Genomic DNA, 23,895 nt, shown 5'->3' on the forward strand with positions numbered 1-23,895 from the left:
GTCGCCTCACCTGCTGCTATTGGGACATCAGTTGCCCACCTGGGCAACTGATGTCCCAATAGCTAGTGACGGCTGCTGTCGCCACACCTACTGATGACTGATGGCCCAGACCTAGTCGCGGCAGGGGTAATGATAAAGATCCCTATAGTGCAATAAATTGCTGTGTATATTATATAGTAGTTATGAGATTTCAGATTCCGAAAAAGCCCTTCTAACAAACGAGTGCTGAGCAAAAACTGTATGTTATTCAAAAAATCATTTCACTGTGAACAGCCATCCCTCGACTTCGACTTAGTGCATGTATGTCACTCAGAACAATATCACTGATGATGTAAAAATGGTTAGTCACATTCATTTTTCTTCCCTCTCTTTTCGAAAAGCAATGGAAAAATGGTCAATTTCATGAACTTTTGTTCTGTCTGGAGGCGTTTTGAGGAAAAGATTAAATCCTACAATAATTCCAAATAGTACATAAAAAAATATATTGTGTGAAAGCAGAGACTTCAGTCTACAAACTGACCAAAAATGGTGACTCTAGAGATAAATATGTGACAGTGACAGCTATTTTAAAACTTTCTATCCTTTTTAAAAGAAAACTGCCTCTCACTCTGAAAAATCAGTTGACATGCTCTAGATTGCTGGATTTTGGTTAAACTTTGTGGTGCTTGAAGGCTGATTTTAGAAAAACTGTAGCAGTTATCAACAGTCTTCAGTTTTGGAAAGATGTAGGATTAATCTACAAACAGGGTTTCAAGCTGTTTTTCTAGGTGAATGTATGACCACACAGCAAAGGTTCAAAAATAGTGGATTTTTATGTCTTCTTTCACCCCTCTCCCCATTTATTCCTATGGGATTTTTAAGCATGTTTTTTTGCTAATTTACGTCGCCATGGTAACTCCAATCGCTTATAAAAGTAATAGCACCTATGCCGAGACCGAGCCGGACATTTTGATACCCATATTGTGTAGGTGTGTCCTACGCATTAATGGTGACGGAAGAAGAATAAATAAATAAAAAGTCTGTTTTTTGGCGACAATAATAATAGGTGCCTCCATGCATTGCATGGGGCATAGAATGCCATTGTGAAGCAATGGCATTCTATGCTCATTGCATTGCAATGGCAGGCACCAACAACAACATAATTGACAGAATCAAAACCATAATTCCAAGGCCATAACTATCACATCACATTATCACTCTCACATTCAATTTCACCTTCCCCTATAAAATCTGTGAAAACCTTTTCCTAATACCTGCCTGGTTCCTCCCTGCAATAGATCTTCTCATAAAGTTATAATGTGTCCTTACCTGTAAAGACCTTACAGTACATAATTTTCCCTGCTGCTGGCCTCTGGTCGATCTCATCCCTGACTGCTCTTTCTATTATGGCAATAAACATGAAACTTTTTTGAAAGAAATTTTATAGATAGAATAAGGAAGAACCTTTTAAATTACACACTAGATTAACATATTGTTATTTTGACATGTCTCACTAACAAGTCTAATTATGCAAACGTTACAAAATTAATCTGGTTTGTTTGTAAAAAATAATAATAATATTAAACTGTATATTTTTTTGCTTCTTGCTGCTGGTTAGCTAAACATCCTGATGCTCACGTTGATCATTGCTTACCATCACGTCTGTGTCAGACTTCTGCAGTAGCATGTGTATGCTCATGGTGCGTTCAAAGACAGCTTGGATAATGAGTTACTGCATACTAAAAATCTTGGTAACCTGGTTACCTGTGGTAACTGTTAGATGCCAGCCATATTGTACTACATTTTGTTCAAAAAAAAAAAAAAAAAGATAGAGGCTTGCTTAAAAACAACCGGCTATATGATGGTCAGCAACAATTGTGCAGTATTAGTTTTAGTCTTATTGGCCACCCTCCAACATGGAAGGTAGATTGACAGTTTTTTCTGCCAATCACAAACGTTATCGGCATTTGGCGTGTGGGCCGATGATAATTTCATACCCTGTATATCTTTATTAAACACCAAGATCACTAGCAGAAAAGACAGAGCTGGGATGGGGGAGCACATGACCAGGTCCTTAATACCCAAATAAAAAAGTTAATTATAACATCATACAATATAGGCTACACATTTGTGCATCAATGGGGCTTACAATTTTCAGCACCATGGAGAGCGACTGTCATTCTGAAGTCAATGACATGGACATGAAATATAACAAACCAATATAACACTAAGCTACATAGTTAATAATAATAAAACATCACAAGTTTATTGCAATTTAGCACCATGGATAGTTACTACTCTACATTCTTTTTAAGGACACTTAACTATTTCATCTGAGACCCTGTAACTGTAACTATAAAGTTTAGTAAAACTGGTAATCAGATATCCTCACTCAAATTGCGAGGCAGCTTTGTGTTACTCCTCATCTCCTACTTGCAGCAGTGTATTGGGTTGAATTGTCTCAAAAAATTTCATTGTCCCAATTAACCTGGGGAATGTTGGGGCAATTGCTGGATGGTAATATCATGACAGGCAATGAAAACACAAAACCAAAAGTTGCTCCCTGTTTGTCAAAGTAGCACTCAGGTTTTTTGGTCTTTGTTGCTTCTCATTATGTGTACAGTAACTTCCCTATTTGGTAGCTCATGACCATCCCTAAACTAAATCAAAACACTGATGGCAATTAGTGGAAGACAATGCTTTCAGAATATCTACGTCCTTAGCTTGAGGTAACAGTGAGGTAACACTACACTTAAGACTCTTGGTTTGCATGTGACCAAAAATATAAAAGAAAACTTCCTTATGGTATTGCTTTGACTGCACTTGTTTCATTACACCCTCTTTTTTCCCACTGGTCTTGTATATTTTGATGAGGGCTTTTATGTCTGCATATCTGTTCCTTAATGCAATAGATGCATCCTGTCAAGATGATCAGCGAATGAGACTGAAGGGTTTTAAGGTGACTGTTGTGCTCTCTGGCGTTATTAACTCACTGAGGAGCACCCATCGTTTCATACAGGGGCCAAAAAAGTTAGACATGTTCTCTACAATGTCATAGAACCTCTTCACTCCAGAGACATTTTAACAGGGTTGTTGAGCGCAAGGTTGAAGTTATGAGCCCCATAATGAAGACAACTGGCAAAAAGATCCCTCCCTGTTATTCTTGCCTGCATGCCTAAATACGCATAACTCATATTCCCAGCTACATCATAACCCTGTTTGTGACATTTTGAGTGATCTATTAAAATTTACTCTATAGAGCCCAGTATTTGGATTTCAAGTTTTGATGCTTATCTCACAGTTGCTTCAAATGTATACCTGTTGAAATATTTATATCATCGTTAACCACAGTCCCATTATGATACATCTGGGTCAGCTGATCCATCTATGTCCGTAGTAATGAATAAAAACAGGGCTTTTTGTACTATTATTTATTTCATGAATTATGTCAGCTTTCACATGTTGAGACAGGATTTAAATAATCCTATATTCAATCTGGCAGCTTGGCAATTTCAATGACCTCCATGACTTGTTTCCAAAGCAAGGCTGCACTAGGACACATTCCTCTCCATTCAAGCATTTATTGTGCGGTTGCATTTTTAAAGCTTGTAGTCTTTCTTGTAGTTTATCTTCTCTTATTCCATATAATCATGGACACTTGTTATACGGGGAATTTTGGTTGGCTAAAATCCAGTATGGCTTGCAGTAATGGCAGTCTAATTGGGGGCAGCATCTCATCCAGATGTGAGGAGAGTTTTAGTGCTTTAGCTGTAGAGGTTTAATAACTTTAAGAAAAACACTGTCTGTCGTTAATAGTTATAAATGAACCTTTCTGTCTGCAGAGGCTCATCTTGAGGATACATTTTGTAATGTTGGCATTCTAGGTGTTTTCAGCAAGATTTGTCCAATCAGTTGGAAAAACATTCCAGAAGATACTTTTCATTATCTATTGTCTGCGTATAACCTGTAACAGGAGGAGACCTGTTGCTGCTTTCATTTCCAGGTCTGGCTCTGCTGTGGAAAAACTAGCAGCTGCCGAGTCCCTGAAATCTCCTCTACACTGTCGAGAGGAAAGGGAGGTGATATACGCTAAGGGGCTTGGCTAGAAACAACAGTTTACAACTAACTCACACATTGTGTCTAGTGATTGTTAAAAGTGCTACCTGTTATTAACCTGGCTCCCGGCCTGCTGGATGTTTTGGCGGGCCTGAATAACTGGCACCAAAAAAAGGTTTGTTGGTCTCTCGGATGACAAACTAAAAATGTGTCCACTTTTTTTCACCTTTTGCTTTGTCACTCCACCTTATGTCTATATGAAGTGCCACTCATGTTATATTAGTGCATAAAATGCTCCACCTAGATGGTAATCTATTAACGATTGACTGATCGTGATGCTGGTAAACAGTTAGTAATGAGTTTGACACAAAATATGCTTTGAGACAATATTGCCAATCCACTTCATAAATTTATGCATCATAAAGTAAAATTTAACCGTTAAAATTGAGTCAATCATGCAACACAACTTTTTATTCAATATTTAACTCCTGCTACTTCATTAAAGTTTGTCTGTCTTGTTGCAACCATGACTCAGTCTTGACTGGGTCACCTTTAACCTCTGTGTAACAGTCAACGATGGTTGATTCTAGGCAGATAATTCTCATACAACAGGCTCTCTTGGACCCAAATTATGGGAGGACCCTCTCTAGCTTCCTTCACCTTGGGTAGAATCCCTGCCTCGTTCTCATAGCCCCGCCCCCTGATCAAGATACTGGCAAGATTGCTGGCTAATGACTACTCTCCTGACTAGACAAGTTTCATTAAAAATCATTATTCTTTTAAACAATATTAGACATTGAACATTATCTACACATCTACTGACCACCTGGAAGAATATCTGATTTTTATGAATGATAAAAAGGCATTTAATAGATTCAACTGGGATACTTAGTCTTTTACTTTGGAGAAGTTGGTTTTGGTCTTCATTTTACCCCTTCATAGAACTTTATATAGGTTTCCATTGGCTTACGTTTTAACAAATTTTCATTATTCAAAATGTTTTAGGCCGTTTTGTTGAACAAGGCAATTGAGCCACTTGCTATTATGATCTGCTGCAGCCTGGGAGATGCAGGGCAACTATCTTCCTGCTATACTCCAGATCCTGGATGACTTTTGGAAAAATTTCAGCTTATGAAATATATTGAAATAAAAGGGAAATATTTTTAACATGAGGCAATACGACTTAATTATGTTGGTTTTCCCTTCAATAAAAGTGACTGATCAATTTAAATATCTTGGCCATACCTGCCAAGGTTTGGATTTGAGGATAAGGCAAATTTTATAATATCTGCTGCGAGCCATCCTGCGACCATCCCAGTACAGCTCCACTATAGTTTAAGACATGTGCACAAGAAATCTAAATTAAACACTCTTAACCGATTGCAATCTATAAATTAGAGATCAGATTGTGATGCTAGCCACAGTTCTGTTTGGAGAGGCAGGTATTTTTTTTCCTTTATAATTATTAGGGGTGCAAATACTCAGTACCTTATTCCTACTGTACCTCTACTTGCGTTTTTCTGTCTGTGTTCTTCGCTATGAAGAAATATTGTCAAGCAAGCATTATATAATAGGTTTGAGTAAATTACATATCTTGCTAATGTTTTCAGTATAACAAATGTTGAGACATCTCTTGTTATCAAATGGTTGTTCCCAAACTTCCACCTATTATTAGACCAACCTGTTGCCTTTCCCTGCTGCTCCTTAATGAAATTAACTTTAATTAAAGCAGCCTTAACACATTCTGGTCGGTAGTAGAATGATGAGATAAAAAAAGCCTAAAAAGACCTAATTCAGTATTTCAGTTCAGGATATTCATGAAAGCAAACAAGCTAAATTGACTGAGCTGCTTCATATACAGTACGCAAGCTTTAGTGGATTAGGCTGTGAAAGTTATCTTGTTAGGAAAAGGAAGTTGTGAAAAATATTGTCAGCAGGGGTATTAAAAATTGTGCCATTGTTGATTTATTATCTTTTTAAAAGAAATTTATCAACATGTAACGTTTATTTTAACTTTATTTAAAGCAATGGTTTGCTTTATAATATGGACTTTTTATTTTTAAGCATTTTAATACTTGTTAAAGTTCATTGACTTTCAACTTGAAAAGATAAGCAGTATTGCATGCATGATTTAAAAACTTTTTTCACCTTTTAGATGGATGAATTGGCAAAATAGAACTCGGCTTTTATTTGTTTGACTTTTTGTCAAACAAAGCTTGCAATCGAAGTTAGGCAAACTGTAAACTTATTAGGATTCAAGGGCAAAGCACAGGAGAGGCCATGCTAAGCAAACGCTGTGTCATCATCATGCAGAGAGACCATCTGAATGCTATTTCACCGTCTGATTTGAGTGCCAGTTTCAAGGACGTTTTGCTTTTCCCTGGCAATTATTGAAGTTCGTTGGGGCTCCAAGCCCGACCCAAACATTTAATTTATGCTAGAAAAAGACATTTTAAATTTATTTATTGAGCCCTTAATTGCTTTACTTCATTTAGTCAATACAGTAGGCTCACATTTGTTCCATTCAGCCAGTTTGTATTATGGTCATGATTAGGCATACTCTGGCTCCAAGGTAACAGCTTTTTGCTGGCTCCTTTGCTGGGAAATGTCTTTTCAAGGGGGCACATCTGTTCTGCTAAGCACATCTAGATCCTTCTAAGGTTGTCTACTTGTATAAAATGTTTCAAGTAGATCAAAAAACCCTGTAGAGTTAAGAGAGTAAAGACATGTTCAGAAATCATTTATACAAATCTTGTTTTTACCATTTTTCTGTCCTCTTTTCAAACTGTTAGGGTAAATCTATGATTGTGCTGCTGTTGTTATCCTTGTTTCATATATTTCTTTCATATAATTTCATTTCACGCTTTGATTGTGACTCTTGTATATTCAGCTCAGTAAATAGGCAAAGATGCAGTTTGTTACTATCTGTCATGCAGTTTAATCTGATGACAGAGATACATCTCAGGCAGCATAATTAGCAGGAACAGCGTCAGAGGCTTTTTCTCATTCTCTCTTTTTATATTTAATTTTCTTTTTCCATCTGACTCCAGCATCTGCAGCAGAAAGATTATGGAATGTTTTGATGTCAACAGAGAAACGTTGACTGACAGGCCTGGCCAGACTGGGGCACCAGATCATATGGTAACTGACAGCACAGACCCATTCTTCCTCCTCTGCACAGAGTAAACAAGGCAAACAAAGAAATTAATTATTCTTTCAGTCTCAGTAGAGAACTGTCTTGTAAGAATAGATTTTGTTGGGTTATTTCTCAGTGATCCTATTGTTAATGTTTAAATCGAGCTTGAAGAGCAATAACTGCTGCAAGGATTATTAAAATATGAAAATGTGATTACCAGGTGATGGAAAATGTTCAGTTTTGTACATGGTTGTCAGTAGTATTTGGACTTTTCTACATTTACAGCGGCATCCACAAGTATTTGTACTCTTGTGAGTTTTTTACATTTATCTGAATAGTGCCTCGAGGCCTTCAAAGACCAACAACATTCAGACGTACCTGAAGCCAGTTGGTCATGTGGATTGTAACTACTATAATTGTACTACACCTTCAAAATTCTTCAGTGGCCTGTTCTTGTCTCTCAAATGAAATGCCTTTATGCATTTTGATGTCAAATAAAACTGCACTTCCTAGATTTTGCAGCTAATATTTGTGGGGAAACTAACACATGTGAATTGTAATGCTGCCCTTGATGTTAAATAGTGTAAACAGCTTAGAAACAGAGGCATACAAGACAGAGTTACACCACAGGCTCATTACATCCTAAAAAAAAAAATACAAGTGCCCTTGTGCAAAGGTTTGGCAGGCAGAATGACTATTCATCTTTCTGTTGTTTGCTAACAGCCTTGCTGCTATACTTCTGCCAAATTCTTCGGAGCCAAATTCAAGTGGACCTCAAATCTGCCTGTAGTCAAGGCTGCCCGTCTGGAAGGCAGGAGGAGTATGAAAGGGGCTCTATCCAGCCTTCATGCTGTATGGAGGTAGATAGAGGACTGGGAAGGGTGATCAAGCCTTCTCAGGAGTAATATCTCCATGCAGGATATTGGCTCTGTGTCACTACTGCTGAACAAAAAAAAAAAATCCCAATTGTTCCCCAAACACTGATCCTGCCTGACTTCTTATTAAATAGATGTGGCAGACTGATTGTCCATATGAGCCTGATAGTAATATTATGTTTGTTTCTTATGAGACAACTATCCCTATTGTATATGGATATTGCAATGCTCCTCAGTGCTGCACAGGAGAGTATTTTGTGTTTCATTAAGACTGACTGACTGAATACAACTTCGTGGAATTATTGTTCAGAAAAGAACATTAGAAGGCAACAGAAGTATTCATTGATGAAATGCAAATGGAGAGTAGGCATCAAAATTAGTTTTTCTTTTGTGCTTTTTCCTTATTCTGCAACTTTTTAAGACATTTTTTTTATATAACATGAGTAGAACAATTTGCCAAATAAGACATCAGTGACTTACAGGTGCTGGTCATAAAATTAGAATATCATGAAAAAGTAGATTGATTTCAGTAATTCCATTTAAAAAGTGAAACTTGTATATTATATTCATACATTACATACAAACTCATATATTTCAGATGTTTATTTTGTTTAATTTTGATGATTACAAATGACAACAAATGAAAATCTCAAATTCATCATATCAGAAAATTAGAATATTGTGAAAAGGTTCAAAATTGATGGCCCCTGGTGCCACACTCTAATCAGCTAATTAACTCAAACCACCTGCAAAAGCCTTTAAATGGTCTTTCAGTCTAGTTCTATAGGCTACACAATCATGGGGAAGACTGCTGACTTGACAGTTGTCCAAAAGACGACCATCGACACCTTGCACAAGGAGGGCAAGACACAAAAGGTAATCGCTAAAGAGGCTGGCTGTTCACAGAGCTCAGTGTCCAAGCACATTAATAGAGAGGCGAAGGGAAGGAAAAGATGTGGTCGAAAAAAGTGTACAAGCAAGAGAGATAACCGCACCCTGGAGAGGATTGTGAAACAAAACCCATTCAAAAATGTGGGGGAGATTCACAAAGAGTGGACTGCAGCTGGAGTGAGTGCTTCAAGAACCACCACACACAGACGTATGAAAGACATGGGTTTCTGCTGTCGCATTCCTTGTGTCAAGCCACTCTTGAACCACAGACAGCGTCAGAAGCGTCTTGCCTGGGCTAAAGAGAAACAGGACTGGACTGCTGGTGAGTGGTCCAAAGTCATGTTCTCTGATGAAAGTAAATTTTGCATTTCCTTTGGAAATCAAGGTCCCAGAGTCTGGAGGAAAAGAGGAGAGGCACTTCATCCACGTTGCTTGAAGTCCAGTGTAAAGTTTCCACAGTCAGTGATGGTTTGGGGTGCCATGTCATCTGCTGGTGTTGGTCCATTGCGTTTTCTGAGGTCCAGGGTCAACGCAGCCACATACCAGGAAGTTTTAGAGCACTTCATGCTTCCTGCAGCTGACCAACTTTTTGGAGATGCAGATTTCATTTTCCAACAGGACTTGGCACCTGCACACAGTGCCAAAGCTACCAGTACCTGGTTGAAGGACCATGGTATCCCTGTTCTTAATTGGCCAGCAAACTCTCCTGACCTTAACCCCATAGAAAATCTATGGGGTATTGTGAAGAAGAAGATGCAATACACCAGACCCAACAATTCAGAAGAGCTAAAAGCCACTATTAGAGCAACCTGGGCTATCATAACACCTGAGCAGTGCCACAGACTGATCGACTCCATGCCACGCCGCATTGCTGCAGTAATACAGGCCAAAGGAGGCCCAACTAAATACTGAGTGCTGTACATGCTCATACTTTTCATGTTCATACTTTTCAGTTGGCCAACATTTCTATAAATCCTTTGTTTTTATTGGTCTTCAGTAATATTCTAATTTTCTGATATGATGAATTTGAGATTTTCATTTGTAATCATCAAAATTAAACAAAATAAACATCTGAAATATATGAGTTTGTATGTAATGTATGAATATAATATACAAGTTTCACTTTTTAAATGGAATTACTGAAATCAATCTACTTTTTCATGATATTCTAATTTTATGACCAGCACCTGTAAATGATAAAATATTTAATGATGAACACAAAAAAGTGGAGAAAAAGTAAACAGTTTAAAAGGCAGAAAGGACAAATTCAATCACAGTTGGAAGTTAGAGTTGCCAAAAGCTTTTTATGTGATAAACCCAAAAACTTGTCTCCAATTGGACTGTTTACAACTATTACACCGACATAGATATACAATGAACTGTCTCTCAAACCCTTGGACTTAGACATCTGGACCTTATCTCCTTCCTTTATATGAGCAGATCTTTAAACCAAACTCAGGGGCCCATACTGACCCCTAAACGTTACCCCTTCACACTCACAGCTGTGGAGGAAGCCTTGATTGAAAATGGGGAGTATAAATGAGAATGGGATGGTCTCTTCAATCCTCTGGAAAAAGAAATCAGTTGTTGATATGGCAACACAGAGACACTTCATGTTTATGGCTGTAGCTCTGTGGCCCAGGTTGCAAGCAGCAATGATGGCTGCTACATGCTAAAGGAAAAAACATCTACAACTGTTGTTGCCTTTGCTGCTTCGGCAAGAGGTAAATACTTCTTGGGATTTTATTGATAGGCCGGTTTCCTTTCAGGTAGGGACAGTGCTGTTCATGCAGCTCAACTCAGCCTGCCTCAAGAGGGAGGCCACTGATCCAGTGGTCTGTGGCGGCTTTACTGAGGCCCACCCAAAACCCAAGAGACCACTACCGAGGTCAGGAAATGGGTGTGTTGATGTTCCTCTACAGCCTTGCTCATGGCCTCTCCCTCCCTGTAGTGTCTCCTGCTTTCGTGTTCCCGAAATCCACAATGCTTTGGGTCATCCACCGAATAAACACAGTTCGCGACCATGATCTCCCTCCCCTCTCCAGCTTAGCCACCCGTCCTTGGTTAGGGATTTTTTCCAGCTTGGGCAAAGTATTGTATCCAGCTGCAGGCCATCTGCGATGCTGTCTGTCGATTGCTCAATGTTTTTGTCTGCTATCCAGGTTGTGTCCATGATGATATAGTCCTCAGAAAGAGTCCAGTTTACAGTCAGGCTTTATGACATCCTCAGAGTTCTGTCTGCTGGTGGATGTTGAAAATCCCTGCCCGGAAAGACAACTTGACATCATCGATTATTACAAGCTGCCCCAACATGGATGAGGCAAAGAGCTCAACAACTGCCACCACGCCCAGCCTCGCTCAGTGGTGGAGGGAGCATTTGTTGTGATGAACTCTAAATGCAGAGCCACATACTTTAAAGCCCTCTTGGTCAGCCGAGCATTCACCTCTGAGATTGTTGCATGTATTGCATTTCTGCACAACATCTGTATCACCGCTAATGATCTGGTGGATTTAGAAGAAGACATTGCTGAAGTTGATGTCCATGGTCCTCAGTTCATACCAGAAGAGCAAGAAACCAGTGGCTCATACATGAAAGACAGGATGGCTACTTCTCTGTCTGCTCCTTAGGTCACTGCAAACACCTGCAGGAGATTATATATATATAATCGTCTTTTTTTAAATTCCTATAATGCATATTCCACCCTTCCTTGTTTTTAGTTACGTCTGCATACATTTATGGAGACAATAACTTATGTGAAGTTAATGTTTTATTTAAAATAACTTATAACTGCTGGTCTACACCAAAACCTCTCCACAAATAAGCTGAAACTTCTGTACCCAAAAAAATAAAATAAAATAAAGAGTACTCAACTACATTTTGTTGACTACTTCTTCAAATACCTCTAAAAAGTGTTCATTCTGAGCATTGAGCACAGAATGATGCCTGTCCTCTTTCTTAACTCCCTGCTTGGGACAACTATGATCATGGTGGCTTTCAGCTTTCTAGGCCATGGAAAGGCTGTTGGAGCAAATGAGGAAGTGGACATGGATGGAGCTTGACTGGGGGGACTGTTGGTAATGGGGGAAGGACAGTGGCTCTGTGGGGTGATCTGTATGAATTGGGGGTATGGTAGATTCGTAAAGGGATGCAATCGGGACAAATGGAAAACTGAAGGTCATGAGCCAAGAACCTCATACATACTGTATCTGCAAATGAGGGCAATTTGCTTGCCGTCACATCTCTCCTGTTAGTGACAGACCCCGTCTGTGTTTTTTTTTTTAGCTACTGGAGATAAAGACAGTTGCATCAGCTGTTACCCAGAAACATCAGTGTCAGAAAAAAAACACTGATTTACTTTACTTTTTTTCAGGTTCTCGTAGGCTTGTCTGGGGGTTACCTTCCCCTCAAGCCTCATCTGCTGGAGTAAAGACCTAAAGCACCATTCAAACAGAGGGGAAATGTTTGCTTTGACAATACCATTCAGTATATTTGGCCATTTGAAGTTGATAATTTTTTCGCACCGAGTTGGGTTTGACACGCAGGCATGTGAATTGAATTGGGATGGAAGCCTGTTTAGCACATTTCGCTTCTTTGTCAAGCTGCCATCGTGGGAAGTACGGAGCGTCACCAGCCATTTGGTTTGTTCAACCGTCCCTGGAACATTATATATTTGGCAACCATTAAATGACAGCAGCTGTAATACTTCAAATGGGGCGTTTGAGTGATCCCACAAATCTGGCAGCTCCATTATTTTTCCAAACAGACACATGAAAAGCTGTTCACTGGGCTGACATGGAATCAAACATTTGCCCCTTTCTTGGAAATAACTTCATACTGTCAAATTAAACAATTTCCGAGAGGACCTTGCCTTCTGGAACTGATGTATTTTCTTTTTTCTGCTTTGTGAGTTTCTGTTAGTGTAACAAAGATACAGAAAATCAGTGGATCAATTTTAAATGCAGGCGTTTCCCAATAAGGCCACCATTGCACCTGCTGCCAAATTCCAGTGAGCCTACTGTGATACAGACTCACTATTTAAGCGAACAGTCAATTCGCCCTACCCTCAATGTGGTTCGGGACATGGTGGCCCTACTGCGGGAACACACAAACACAGGGTTAGTGGTACTGTCTAGGGGTCCAGTTTGGGATTGGGCCCAACTTTGCTGCCTGACCTCTAACCGAGAAAGGAAACTGAGTTTTTAGCAAAAAAAAGCTCTTCTTACTAGAAATAGAACTAGTAAGAAGCTCTCTGAACTAGAAAAGCATTCAGAGAGCACAGACCTCAGCCAAATAGCTCATTACCTCCAACATATTATGACTTCCACCTTAAGTTAGTACCTGTATTCACCAAATCTTAAAAGATAGCTGGATCCAGATAGTAACCCGGATCATCCTATAAATGTAATCGACCGTTGCCAGTCACAATACGCACATTCTACAAAAAGTTCTTTAAAATACATCCAAAATTTTGTTAGCTATTTTGAAAACAAACAGATTAACCAACAGCAATGAAAACATAGCCTCCTTGGCGGAGGTAACGATTGCTTTCCCTTTTTTTCAGAATTTTCAAACTCCGCACACCTCCTGAAAGGTGAAGAGGCAGTAATGCCCAGGGCTGTCTGGTATGATAATATGCCGTTCCTATCTTGTGTCTTCTTGTTTCTAAATTCCACAGTGGACTTTCTCCTCCCCACCATGGTGCCGTTGGCCTCCAATGATTGGTATCGGGCCTGGGACCCGAGCTTGGCCCATGTGTTGGGAGATAATGGGTTTGCGGGTTCAGTGAGGCTTTGTGTATTCGTCTGTACCTCTTTGCCCTGGGGATTGCTGCTTCTTTGCTTTACTGACAGCCTACCTCTTTGCAGGGCATATATCTGGGTAGTGCTTTTTTTTTTCTGTCTGCCCTATGCAGCTTTGGTCTCCCTATGGGATTTGGCTCTTTAATGTTAAAAACCAAATCAGCACAAACAACAGTTTAACCTGCAAGGATCAAGTAGCACTGAAAAAGTAGATACTTTTGGTTCAATTCAAGGCTTGATGGGGGGTGGGGGGTGGCTGAAAATGTGCTGCTAAAAAAACAGCAGCACATGTGATCTTTATTTTTTATTTCTATAATTTTTTTTTACCATTCTAAATGCACAAACTTGCACTAAAGAAGCAATAACCATTCAGTATATTTGCTGAGTGTTTTCATGTCAGTAAGGTATCAGCTTCACACAGCTGAAGCTCCTCCAATGTGATGATGTGGTCCAGGGTTTAATTATTTTGCATCTGAAATGCAGAACGGTGAAATCACAGTGGACATTGCTCTTGGTCTAAACGCACCTTCGGAATTTTAATTTTGGTTTTCAAATCTGAGAGATGACAATCCCATTGCGCTAACTATATTTAAGATTAAATTATAGGTTGTTTATCCAGTCCGTATTATACATTCCTGTTGTGCCTTTTAGGAGTTGTTTAGTAACTCCTGACTTTCCAGTAATCACTGTAGATATTTCCTAAATCTAAACATAGAAATATATTTTTTTTGTATGGTCAGTTTATTCATAAAATTCAAATAATCCAGTTTGTAACATTTGGTCCAAATTTGGCACAATTGTACCAAATGGACCTTTTACATACAGAAAGCGTCATAGTTTCACAATGCTTATGACTAGAGATCTGAAATATTACACAGTTGATGTCAAAAACATGAAGAAGTGCAGTAAGTGGGAGTATTCTACTATGAATTATAAAAAAAATGATATAACATAATAAAAATAGCATTCTTTTATTCAAGGGGAAAAATGTTTTTTTGGACACGTTTGAAGTCACAAAGCTCTGGTTTGTATCAAACCTACCGAGTGTGTACACATATCTCCAGGAACTAGAAGGTATACCTTTCAAATGAGATACATCCCTGATTTTTGGTATGCAATACTTTTGTGCACAAGCTATGTAAATGTGGGGTTTAAGGGTTAAATATGTAATCAGAGATGACCATATTTATGGATTTTAATTTTTTTTCTTTTTTAAGCACAATTCAAAATGGGAAAACAAATATGAATCTCTATTGTTAAATACCGAAGAAGCTACCAGTCTAAACTGTGGTGCAAAAAAAAAAATATTTACTGTAGTCAGTGACTGATTGTACAATTGATCAAGACAACAAAGTAGGCCTTTAAAAAGATCTTATACAGAATTTATACCTGGTGAATGTTAAACTATGTCACTTGAGGACTTCTGGATAAAGCATATTGATTACAAAAAAGGTTTTTCATTTTAAACGCAATACGTTTACAGATGTTTTACAAATTTGGTATTTTCTGTTTTGAGCTCAGTACAGTGTTATATTTTAGAGTCTCAACTCAAAGTAAAGATTAATTTCTAAATTAGTTGATTATTTCAGTAATCGATCACAGTTAAGGGGGCTGTTGAAAGTATTAACTGCATGTTTCATTTAATGTGTCTTCAAGGTAATTATGTTAAATTTTTTTGTTAATTATACTTAACCTATATGTAGTTTATTATAGTTTGTTTTTTTAAAGATCACTGCGTCGATTGAGTTTTAACATCACAGCTATTAAATGTGTATGTTTTATAACAATTGTGCATTCGGAGACTATCCACTTGGAAAAAGATATCTCGCCGAGCGTAAAAACATTGCAAAGATTGACATTGAGTAATTTAAGTTTTATTTACATGCAGCTCTAAAGGTAACTGTCCTTTTGAAATGCATTTGTGGAAAAACAAACGGTGTATATGGTAAATGCAATTGCTTTGTGTTTTTAAATAAAACCAACTTCAGTAATTCAACTCCCTTTTTTATTTCTGTTTTTGTGCCAGAATAAGTAATCTCAAGGCACTTTAAAACATAACCATGTCCTTTTTATTTCCACTCATATTTGATTATAGACTGAAATCCTCGCCAATAAAGCCTAATTATAGACATATTCAGATTTAATCGCCTTACAAATGTAACAAAGTATAGTCATATTCGGTGCTGTCATTGAAAAAGAGTTTTCTAAAGAAGCTAATAAAACTTCTGTTATATATTACATTTACATTAATCCTTCCTCCTGAGCTTGCTCAGTTTTTTTTTTTAAACAGTCACAAATGGAACTGAATGGTAGGAGTCTAGAGAAAGGCCTCTCAGAGTGTTGATCCACTGCTGTTGGATGCTTGGAAGCAAAATTAACTTTTTGCCTTAATAGCTGCCTCTGTCATTTCTAATGTTTGAGTTTCAGTTAGGTTTTTCAAAGTATAATATACATCGACAGAATGCTCAGCGACTATCACTCGTGGTTTAGAGTCTGTTCTTTACCCCTTTTCCAGGACAACAGACATGTCTTGAGGTTGTTCCCTGTCTTACTGGGTGTCAATGACTGCTTGAAGTCTGACTGGCATCCCAAGGCACTTGAGGTCTATTTTAAGAGCATGCGTCCCTGGAGGTAGACAAAGATTTATTTGTTTTTCAGGCCCACTTGACTGTTACAAATTCATGAAACACCTTTTCAGTAAAAGCACAGAGTTGGCTTTGAAAGCCCTCCTGCTGTCTACTGGTAAATATCAGCTACTAATTAGTGCCTGTTTATATCTTTCACGGCTTCATCTTTTGGAAGATAGCCGGCCCGTTCTGGTACTGATTTTCTGCCTTTTACCAATCGATGTACAGCACTGCTGCTGTCTTCGCTCTCCCTCACTTCTCCATCTGAGAGTTTCTGTAACAAATAATGCTGGAAATCATTGGGGAACTTTTCATGTACGTGTAAAAATTGTGGGAGGACAATCTATCCAAAAACATGTTTTAGTTTCAAGTGCTTACAAGTTCCACATAAATTTCCCCCTTCTCATTTTAGTTTTTTTTGTTTCTTCAACCAAAACACTTTCTTTATCCCTTACCTCTGAATTTAAGAATTGCAGGATTGGGAAAACGTCTTTTAGATGTCTTCTTAATGTTTCATTCAAAGTGAATATTCTAAGTAACTTTAAGTGATTAGCTGAGCTCAGGCTGTATAAAACATGTTCCAAAAACATATTTAACGATGCAAAGGCTACTAAAGATTTGGTCGTATTATTTATTTTCTAAAGGTGGAAAGTAACTATCTAAAATCATAAATTAGATCTCATAATAAATTAATGGAAATCTTTTATAGATGTAGAACTGTTAAGGCATTTCTTTTTCATCCATTTGAAATAAAAACCACCTCAGAGCTCATCTGCGTAACTGTTTCTTTCACAGGGAATCACATAGACTATAAAGCTAGATTGCTGTTACCCTCTCTAACATTGAAACATTGAACATTGTTTTTGTGTCTCTTCTTCAGTCTTCTGGAACAGTCAGTCAGTCTAGGCGAACGGTCTGTCACGCTGAGCCTGGTTCTGCTGCAGATTTTTTCCGTTAAAAGGGTGTTTTTTCTGTCCACTGTTACTGCATGTATGCTTTTTAAACAGCATCCAAAAATTGCGTGCTTCATTGGAGTTTGGGGGCTAATTACAAAAGATTAAGATTTGAAACTAAAAGTGAAGGTTTAGAAAATCTTTTCAGTATTTAAAGCTTTTAAGTCATTTTAGCCGTAGAATTTCATTAAAAACATAGATTTTCATGAAATACATACATTGTTTAAGCTTTTTTATTCCATTTCAGTATAATTTCCTTGAATAACTAAACTTCTTGGTTGAATGCATATTACTTTTAATCTAATATCAAAATAATGTAAACATAGTTAAATCTGAGCTTTGGTTAAAGTCGATCTTTGCTTTTAATTTTGCATGGGCTCTCTATACAAGGTTGAAGTTGGCCTTTAGTTTGATTTTGCAAGTGGTTGTTTGTTTCTGCGTAGCCTTTTAATGACACGGTGGGTGAGTTTTTATTTTGCTACTTTAAAGTTAATCTTAGAAATACCAAGGTGTTCCTGCCATTTTACTTTTTTGCGTTTCATTTTGAAAACTAATGTTTAACCTTTTGCTTGGAGTATTAATATAGAAAAAATTATAATAAAAGGTTACAATTACTTTAACCTAAAAGCTGTAAAAACATATATTTTTTATTATTAGAAATTAGACATATCCAGTAAAGTTTTCCAAAAGGGTTTTACTCTTTGTTTGGCTCATCTAAAGCAGCAAGTTATTGTTTTATTCCCCTTATGCAGCCCGGAACTACAATAGATACAAAAAGCAAAACAAAATAATATATAAATATCTTTCAGAACAGAATTTTTCTTTGATGTTAGACAGCCTGCATTTCTACAGACAATGTTTAATAGGTAGTTAGTACTAGTTAACTACTGTTAAAGAGCCTTGCCTTAGGCTCAAGTTGATTTTATTTAAAACTCTCATTAATTGTGTGTGGCTAATGCTGGACAAACCCACAATGACCCACTAATTTGATTTTCCGTAAAGCTGTCATGTCTGCGAGGAATCATTTGACACACTTTCATAAAACGTTTCCTCAATCGCATGTGTCTTGACCCTCACTTTCTTTTTAGGCTTTTTTTCCACTCATAGCTGCTTGTTTTTTCTCCCTTACAGTAAGTTCTTTCTGCACATTTCTGATAATGACTCATGTTTGTTTTTCAGTGTGCATTCATCTGGTAAGGGAAGACGGGAAGAAACGGATCAGCTTCAAGATCCTGTAAGTTTGCTCTTTGATAACGATCAAATCAATTTTGTATTATATTATAATCTATTTATGAAGCAATCAGAAAATGCCTTTTTCATTATTTGGTATGAAACAAAAAAATTTAAAAGCCTAATTTATAGTATTTACAGAACATGACCTCTTACAGTCTGTTTCCCATGACGCATTCACATAAAATCAATCAAATCGGTAGATCCAACAGGGAGTCAGGATGCTTGATGGCCTCTGTTCTCATTTGGGATGCAGACATTGTCCTGTTGCTTCCTTTAATGAGATCTGGAGGCGTGCAATCTAATATTCACCAGTGAGGCTCCAACATGGCCCCTGAGCCTGTAGCCAAGAAAACTGTGTGTTAATTCAATGGAGTGAAGTCAGCTGTGATCAGAGCGACTGAAGTGGCCATTCACTCCGGAGGCTGAGAGGCACTGACTTTGTTTAAAACATGATGCAAAAATACTTTGTGGCTTTGTTTATGCCTTGTTTGGTAGGTTGGAGTTTTGCATAAATATTTCAGTAAATATTCACAAAGAGCTGCTTTGGGGCTGAACAAGCACAGGTGTGGGATCAAAGGTACGACAAGTCTGGCTATGAATAACGAATATAAACATTTTCATGATGGAGAGAGCTTCGATAAAACTGAGTCATAACACTTCTTCTAAATCAGAGTCATATGGAAGCTTCAGTAATTTCAAACTAAAACGATGTGTATTGCTTGATGTCTTTCAAATATTTTGAAGCATACTTTAATACATGTTATAGTCATTTTTTAACTGATCAAGAAAACATATCCTATTATTACAGTATATTAAAGGATTCTGATCTACACTGCTTTTGCATTTGGGGATGACAACTTTTACCCATAACTCTTTGTAGAGAAGCTAAAATGTATTGGCTCAGAATGATTATCAATGTCAGTTTTAAAATCATGCCCAAACTTGATTGGGATGGGGTGTGGATTTGGACTAGGTTAGATGAAACCGTTGATTTTGATTTCTGGTACTTTATAGCTCCAGTCTTTTAGAGGTATTGTTCTGCTGATCATGTTTTTTTTTTTTTTAAGAATTTATTCTGGTTTAAAATCTATTAATTTGCTTGTGAGTTCTGACAAGTTGTTTGTTGCAGTTTAACGATTCATATGTCTTTATACCTAAAGATTAAAGGCCAGATTTGCAGAATGAACAACTAACAGTTTTCCTTTCATTAAATGGTCTAATTTTAGTAGTGGGTTAGAACCACACATGGACCTAAAGGCTACTTCTCTGAATGATTGCTCTCCTTAAAAACGTCATTTTAGGTTAATGCTCCTATCATAGCTTAGCCGTTTTCTCAAATTTGGGTTAATGGGTGTGGTAGTGCTCTCCAAAACTTTAAACATTCAGAAATTTAATTCAAGCTTTATCTGTTGTCTTTATGATTCTGGTTAGACCAGGCATCCCCAAAGTCGGTCCTCGAGGGCTGCTGTCCTGCAGGTTTTAGAGGTTTCCCTGCTTCAGCACAGCTGATTTACATTGATAGCTGATTAACAGGCTTTTGCTGAACTGCAATCATCAGAATCAGCTGTGGGGATGCCTGGGTTAGACACACATTCTCTCAGAAACCTCAAATAATAAATATCACAAAAGATGGACTCTATTTACTGATTACATGTTTTCTGAATGCAATCTGTTGCTGTGGATTACATTACATACATTAGGCTAAATCAACATCAGTTGTCTATTATTTTATAATCTATGAAGCAATCAGCAAATGGCTTTTTCATTATTTGGTAATTAACAAAAAAATGAAAAAGCCTAATTATAGTATTTATAGAATGTGACCTCTTACAGTCTGTTTCCCATGACGCATTCACATAAAATCAATCAAATCAGTAGATCCTACAGCGAATAAAAGGATTTTCATATATATTTATAGATATACAGCACTTTTTAGAATTTTAACATTTTTAATAGATTCTGAAAACCATTACAATAAAATCAATACTAGTTTGTGGATGTAACATTCAAGAACGTGGGGAAAAAAAAGATAAAAGGGTATTTGAATTCTGATATTTAACAGGTGAATGTCATACATGTCTGAGTAATGACCTTTTAAGAATACATTTACCTAATTTAAAACACCTGAACATGTTTTTTTTTTTTTTTTTTTTTACTTCAACCAAATAGTGTCTGTTGTTGGCTGTTTGCACCAAGGCATCTGAACACATTCTTCATTCTGTTGAATTCTAATGCATCCATAATCACTAAAATGAGTAAAAGAAAAAAAGATTTTGTAATAGTAATGTTGCTTTTTTTTTCTAGCATTATATAATTATTTGAAGTGCCCCCGAAAACGAGTTGGATCATTACCTCCCAAATAGGGTAGTGTTTAATGGTGCTGGTGAAAGATGATTTCAGTTTGTTTTTGCTCAGTTAATGCACAAGAGTGAAAATAACCCATATTACAGTAAGTACCGGTACAGATCATTTTAACCCACTAAGCCAAACTGAGCCCTCAGAGCAGTAATATTAACATTAACTAAAACAATAACAATGACAAGTTATTAGCCTTGACAAAATAGAGAATCCTAATCTATGTTTGTGGATCAATTTTAAGTTCAACTTTTTTTTTAATGCCTTAGATAACTGAGCTTGAGAATTAGGTTTAAGTAATTTACATTTTCTAAAAAAAAAAAAAACAAGCACTAATAAAACAACAACTAAGGAATCAGATGTTACAATGTTTAACATCACTGTATATTTATTGCATATCCTGCAACATTCTCCTTCCTTACATAAAGACAGTTGATCATATTTCAAGCTCCTTCTATCTAATTTTTACATACAATATTGAAAATCATTTCAATAAAACAAAAAAACTGATGGTTTCAACATAATTTGAAAAAATAATAAAACCTACTCCTGATTTGTTGGGATGCAGAATAAAGCGATCTAGACGCTATCAGTAATGGATTCTGGTACTTTGGGCTCTCTTATGTGTTGAATATGCTTATTGTGGCATTACTGAGATAAAGGAGTTTGCTTAATAAGTTATTTCCTTACTTTGAAGTCATAATCCAATTTTCTTTTAAATATCTTCAATTAGTCTCCGTTCTCCATGGCTACAGACAGAAGTAATAATATGCCCTTGATTCTACTCATTATAAGGATAAATTAATCAAAGGAAAATATTTCTGACTTAACAGAACACTTTTGAAATGTGCTGATATAACCAACTACCTTGGGGGTATTTAGAAGTGAAACAGCAATTTCTCTTTTGCTGCTGATGATCCTTAAATCTGTCTTGGTTGTCAACAGTGATTGATACAGTTTGCACTTCCCACCTCCACTCAGCTGTTTTCTACTGTTTACACTTCATAGCTTATCACACTTCCAGAGACGTTTCAGCCTACTTCCATTAGCAGACTAATTAATCATCATTCATGCTTTATGATAAGGTTGAACTCTTTGCTAGAGGAAAGTAACAGTCCATAGAGTGTTGTGAAAAATGCTTGGTCTCAAGTGAGAATTCAGATTCAGAGTTTGAATATGTGGTCCGACAAATGATCTGTGACTGATTTGAGTCCAACTGACCACCCCCTAGATCACGGTACAATGTCGCAATACAGAAAAGACATACTCTGTGGTGAGGCAAAAGTTCTATTAATATGCTCAAATAGAAATGTAGAAATCGACATCAGTACATGGCATATTTCTATACAATACTGTTAGCTGTATAAATATATATTTTTGTACATCTGTCCTACCAACAGAGCCAAGGTCCTTCATGCTGGAAGTATCCTCTTTTTTTATTTCGCCCTCTGGGGCGTTTTTCCTACTCTAAATTCTTTTATATTAAATTAACCACCTAAGTTATTGAAATAGGATTCAGATAAACATCTTTAATGGTGGAGTTATATTTAAGGTCAGAGTTATCCAATAAGGCTTTCGAAAATATGTCAAGACAGAAACGTAACTAAACTATATACTAATGCTTCACTGGAAATGTTTATTTTTTGTGTTTAATAATCTTAGAAAAAGTCCAATAAGTCAAATTGGATGGAAGGTAAATGTTAGATATTCTTTTCCATTCTGTTGTTTTCAAGAACATGGTGGACCTCCGTCAGCCACATTCTCTTTCAGCGATTATCTCATCATTGTCAGTGCAAAATTAAGCTTTGTGTTCAACTATGTTTCCTTTTCAGGGGGGAGATGAGAGAATTATTTTCCCCCATTTCAATCTCACTTAGCTGCTGTTTCATTTCCTGCCTTGTTCATTAAATCAAATCGTAGCCTGTCATCTGATAATACTGCAGTGACATCAGGCCTGGGAAAAATTCGCTTGAATTAAAAATAGCTTGAATTATTTCGTTTGGAAATGAAAAATGATTTTTAGTTGATATGCATTTTCTGAAAGTTGTCTTTAATACAAAGCTATTTTTTTTATCAACACCAAAAATTTTTTTTATTAGTCAACGCTTTAAATCAGGCATCCCCAAACTCGGTCCTCGAGGGCCGCTGTCCTGCAGGCTTTAGAGGTTTCCTTGTTCCAGCACAGCTGATTTTAATTGAAAGCTGATTAACAGGCTTCAGCTCTACTGCAATCATGATAATCAGCTGTGCTAAAGCAGGGAAACCTCTAAAACCTGCAGGACAGCGGCCCTCGAGGACTGAGTTTGGGGATGCCTGCTTTAAATAATACAATGGAAAGCACTCCTAAAAAAATTTAAATTTTTGCTGACATAAGGCCACTTAAGTTTCAATGTTTTTATAGTATTCTTACCCTAGTAAACTAGCCTCACCCACCAATGGCCAAAATCATTTTTGCCTGCAAGTTTGGTCTAGCCTTGATCAATGCCCCAGGCCCTAGAACTAAAGGGCCAATCACAACGCAGAGAAAAAGTGGGCGGGGTTTTGAGGCTGTGATTCTGAGTGACGCTGGAGAAAGCACAACAAGGAAGATGGTAACAACTATTGAACAGTTCTCTTTGACTCAGCTTTGGAATCAGTTTTGGAAGGATTAGACTTGGGGTTTTCATTGAAACTTGAGCAGGACGAGGCTCTACGCTCATTCATTTTTAAGAAGGACGTATTCGCCGTTTTACCGACATGTTGTTTGTTTACACTCCCCCACCAACTTTGTCGCTACATGCCATTAGACAGAAACATTACCCTGTCGTTACTACATCACAGTGAGTTGCACTCATTGGTCAGAGCGTTGGCCAATAGGCACAGACATGGTTTGAAAAACAACGGGTTGTTCTCATCAAAAATCTTCCGATGTCTCATTCATTGGGGCCAGACTAAATTACACATTTTATCTCACATTTAGTCTGGTTTATCAGGCTATAGTAATCTGGAAG

General features: G+C 37.3%; 1 protein-coding gene across 2 annotated transcripts in view; it reads left to right on the top strand.

Moving 5' to 3' along the window:
* Window positions 1-23,895, top strand: part of syt1 (synaptotagmin 1) — a 245,221-nt gene that overhangs the window by 55,109 nt on the left and 166,217 nt on the right. For both annotated transcript variants that reach the window (XM_015376098.1, XM_015376079.1), the window contains exon 2: window positions 18,497-18,551. The gene's annotated coding sequence lies outside the window, so the exon portion shown is untranslated. The remainder of the gene's footprint in view (window positions 1-18,496; window positions 18,552-23,895) is intronic.

Source organism: Cyprinodon variegatus, unplaced genomic scaffold (genome assembly GCF_000732505.1).
Source record: "Cyprinodon variegatus isolate N-32 unplaced genomic scaffold, C_variegatus-1.0 Scaffold7, whole genome shotgun sequence".
NCBI classification, from domain to species: domain Eukaryota; kingdom Metazoa; phylum Chordata; class Actinopteri; order Cyprinodontiformes; family Cyprinodontidae; genus Cyprinodon; species Cyprinodon variegatus.